The sequence below is a fragment of the Branchiostoma floridae genome, chromosome 19 (genome assembly GCF_000003815.2).
Source record: "Branchiostoma floridae strain S238N-H82 chromosome 19, Bfl_VNyyK, whole genome shotgun sequence".
Classification (NCBI taxonomy): Eukaryota; Metazoa; Chordata; class Leptocardii; order Amphioxiformes; family Branchiostomatidae; genus Branchiostoma; species Branchiostoma floridae.
This window is the reverse complement of record NC_049997.1, coordinates 2,887,526-2,892,471: the sequence shown is the minus strand read 5'-3', so window position 1 is coordinate 2,892,471 and position 4,946 is coordinate 2,887,526.

The following is a 4,946-nucleotide window of genomic DNA, read 5'->3' as shown; positions in this document are numbered from 1 at the left end:
ACATTCCTGATTTTAGCTGAGTATTGAGTCGAGAATTTGTGAAGCTGTTTAAGAAGACATAGAGAATGCTAATATTGGTGGAGCAGATGGAGATATATCTTCTTGGAGGGTAAAAATCTAGCGTCACTGACCAATTCAAGTACGTACACTGCCGAAAAGAAGACGTCGTAACAGCGCAGAACACAAAGTATCAGGATGTCAAGATGACTAATGTTATCCTGTAATTTGCGGGTGACAACTCTGCGTAGTGGGTCGAGACAGGTGATCAGCACCAGGAAATATATTGGTGCTTCACTTGCTGTGTGGCAGACATAGTTCGTTTTTTTTTTTACCACAAGGACAGTATTTTATGCTCCGGTCGCTGCCAGAAAATTAAAATATTCAGAAGCTTTATAAATAGTAGATACATTTAAAAGTACTTGCAGATTTCAAATAAAAGTATTGCATACATTATTCTTTAACTAAATAGTATATACTCTAAGCTCTATAATGGATAAAAGGCAAGACATTTTGTAGTACAATCAGTAATGTACCGTTATCTAATCAATTATCCATGGAGGTATGGGATTGTTCAAAATCTGGCGGCAACAGGCAATGAGTATTCAACATGGCTAAGATTGGATTGCACTTGGATTGTATAGTTCTTATCGCACTGATAGTGATCGTTTCATTTTGTACTGATGAAGGTGACAGATGGTCGTCGAAACGTTTACGGAAGAATTAAAAGAAGGTTGTGTAACGAAGAAGACTTTGTTGAATTGATCTACCAACCTGAGGAAACTATTTCCAGAGTGAATGAGTAGTCAATTCTTTTGTAGCTGAGTCATATTAAACTGAAGGACACTTTTTTTTTAGATAGCAATCCCTTACTTACGTGTTAGGCGAGTGTAAAGATATCCCAAAATTAAATGCAATATAAGACTTTGTGTTGCAGTATGTTACAATCTCGGCTTTATAAAAAGAAATACATAATAACTAACTTACATAAGATTTGTTGTTATTGTACGATGTGTTTTTTTAATAATTCAAAGTCATTCACATATGCCATGAAATCGTTCTTATTTTCAAACCAGGTTGCTAGAGCTCATTTAGTGTCAACATCAAGGTTATCTTTCTCGTCAATCACTTTTTCATCAATCAATCGATCACTATCTTTGTGCAGAAGTACTGGGGTTTTTTTTCAAAGAAACAGCCATGGTGTTAAAAGCACTACCTTTTTTCATGTGTGTCTCTTTTATAGAGCCTTCCGAAAAGATGTTCCATTTCGTGACATTTCTTTGCAGTCTTCCAGGCAAGCAACAGAGTAGTATTGACGGAATGGAGGATGGAACCTACGGGATACCAAGGTACTAAACGTGTTGCAACACCCTAATTTTGCCAATGGGGTCGACGTATGACAATTTTCGAAGAAGAATGTTAATAGCTGCGATCATCCCTTACATAGGAGCTGACAAGTTCCAGTAACAGTTTTGGCATGTAATTGTCTGCACATGTCCCGTAAATATGCATGAACTATGTATGCCGTCAGCTTAAAGGCTGATAAATGGTATTGTGAGTTCACGTGTTTTTTTTTTCTTTTTGTGGATTAGAAACCCGTAGAGTCGTAACCATAAAAATGTTATGCTTAAACTTTGATACACGTCTAAACTGTTACACATGACAAGAAGCTAAGGAGTAAGACGGCATAATTATATTCCATACAAAGAAGTTAACAACAGTCATAAAACGTCACACAATGTGGTGTAGTTTCCATTTTAATCATATCCAGATCTGGGTTAGTTGATTCTATTGGCCGTTAAAAGGGTTTCTGATGCAGGATATCCTGAAGAATGAACAAGCGAATAAATGAAAGTTCACTGTTACCGAAGTCCGACAGACTCATGAAAAACGCAGATTACGAATCATCAGGAGAGAGCCATCTGAGGTCATAAAGTAATAGCACATTTTCCACTTTTACATGCTTCATCAACGAAACAGATTTGGAAATTTTGTATCATATTTTCTAGGTTCCATTAAAACGCTTATATCATATTTTTGTTCATAATATATATGCTTCTCTTCGTAGAGGCAAAACGTTTTGACATTTACCTATCGTTTATTCACAAAGCTGTCTAAAAGATACTGCCACGCCGAAAGGGTTGGAGCTGAAGTCGGAAGATGTCCAGAGAAGACAAATGTAAAAATGTAATTTACATGGAATGGAAGATATTCTATTGTATGCTATTTGTTAACCATAGCTCTTAGATAGGTTACCTGTAAAAGCACATTGAGTTGTTCTAAGATTGATACTTCGTAAATATTTCTGTTAATGTTGTCATTAATTAATGGTCACAGGGTAACAAGAAATGAACGACTAACTGTGATTAAAACATTAATTCAGTGATACGTCAATGCTTGTATATCCATGGATCAAGAAAAAGCTGAAATCCATTAGGAAAATAAGTGGCTGCCAGGCATTGAAACCATGGGTTTCCAGTATTGTTAACCATCTGCATTGGTCAGTTGTATCCACAACACCTGGAAGAGGCCAGCTTATTGAAGACAAATGGAGCTCTGTGTTGGACCATGTCCAAAACCGTCACACTGGGTTTACTGACCAATTTCCAGTATGTGGATATCTGCTACTGGAAGAGAAAGTGCTACAGAGGCCCTGGTTACCGTCGCGTAAGTATGTATGGATTTTTGTGAAGTGATATTTAGCAGGGTAAGGTAAACTAAATGTTCATGAAAAAAATTATTTATTTACAATTTTGATAAAACACATTTTAATTGAAGGAATACACAATTTGGCATCTTTTGTACATGGATTCCACTCAGGTATCCACTGAGGTGGAAGCTGCTGTAAAGAAAGACTCAATACCTTAAACGGTGATAAGTTCACCTGTTTTGCTTATTTGGAACATAAGAATTATTCCTTGTTCCGAGAAATTGTACAACTTCATTTTCATTTCACTGATGAAGAAAGGTGGGCACCTTTCGAAACGTCTATTAAAATTTTTAAAGTATCCAGAAGTAAAGAGTGAATCTTCTTCAATTTTAATGTATCCTGGATGACTAATCTTCACAAACGGAGCAACAATGTCATTTGGATAGTATCCAGATGGAGACTGCTCCGGACCCAAACTACAGCCGTTCTATAGTATTCGGTAGAAAGCCACGTGCCTCGTTGACTGAAAAGGCTTCAAAATACTCCAAATCAAACGCAAATGTCATTTGCAAAAATATGGACTAAACGTTCCACATTCTAGATTAAAGCTGAGAGTTGAGTAGGGGATTTGTGAAATTATTTAGGAAGACACAGAGAATGCTGATACTAGTCCTACCAGCGTCTGGACTTACAAGAATGACCGGCCGGTCTTTTTAAGGAGACAGTTGGCCGCTTCATAAGATCGGCAGCAAGAAATATGGACAGGTTAGTGATGGCAGCCTTACAAATTGAGCTGAAGAGAGCAATATATTTGTTCAATAGCTAAGCACGGGATTAATCAGGTACACATGCAGCCTATTTAATTCCCTCACAAAGCCAAACAGATTCATCCCCCGATTTCCTGACCAGGCTGGAATCGAAGATTTTTGAAATATGACAATTGCTTTCTTTTATTGCATGGGGAATTGGACATTTATACCGAGGTTGCAAAACTGACGAAATAACAGCTCAAGGACAAACGACACGATAGCAATCGGTGTTGCATTTGTACGTCAGCTATTGTAATAAGAGAAACAAACAATTGAGCAAATGTTGTGACGAAAATGGTAACGTTTGCTGTCTCCTTCTGTTTCACTGACAGCTTAAAAAAGCCTCTTGCTACCTGGCAATATGTTACTTGGGGAAACATATTTTCATTTTACATTGAAACGTTTGGCATCAGATGAAATGCTACATCAGAAACTATACAAAGCTCAGTAACCAAGACGAGATAAATTAGGCCTTAGCTACATTCTGGACAAACAGTGTGGACCAGGAGCAGTGTTCCCTACTGCATGCAATCTTTTGATATCTATTTCTAAGAATTTTCCGAGCAAACAATGGATATTGAAGTGAGTATTAATATTAAGGAGAAAGTACGGACTTATATGTCATGGAAACTTATGTTAGTTCTTATGTTAGTAATAAGTCCCAAATCATTATTGTAGAATACTCCAAACAAAAATGCCAATTGTAAAAATGCGGAATAGATCTCGATGCTCAACATCACAGGTTAAAGCTGAGTGTTGAGCAGGGGATTTAAAAATTTGCTTATGAAGACACAGAGAATGATGATATTGGCGGAGAAGCCAGAGATACATCTGCTTGCATAATGCAAATATAGCGTCAGTGACCAATTTAAGTCCGCACACTGTCAGAGAAGACTTCGTAACAACACAGAACACACAGTAGCAGGATGTCAAGATATCTGATGTCACCACTTTTTTTCACAAGAAAAAAAAAACTGTACCGTTAGTGAAGTTAGGAGAACAGCACCAGGGAACCTTAGCAGCAGTGCTCCTGTTGGTTTTTTAGCTCCCGCTTATAGCTATACGCGGGAGCTATAAGCTGTGAAGCACAAGAAACAGACAAAACGAGGGCACATAGAGAATACGAGAAAGGAATTATGATGTGCAAAAGCATAAAGTACAGAATGAATTGTGAGGAGAGGAGAAAGAGACCATTCTCTGAATGCCAGGGACAAACAACTAGGCCACAGGGATAACAGAAAGAACAAAACTGTTGCTTTGTTGCTTTATATTAGTGTAGTCTATTCAAAATCGTCAGAGAACAATATCGGGATAATAAATATGCAGCTCAATAGGACAACAATCAAAGGCAAGGCCAATCAAACGCCCTTTCCCTCTGTGTTTCACAGACAAATAAAATTGTCGCGTCAGCTGTTGGTATTTGTACAGTTATGGCGGGAAGTAATCTGTCAATCAACCAAAAGCAGTATTCCGATTGGATCTATTGCAAA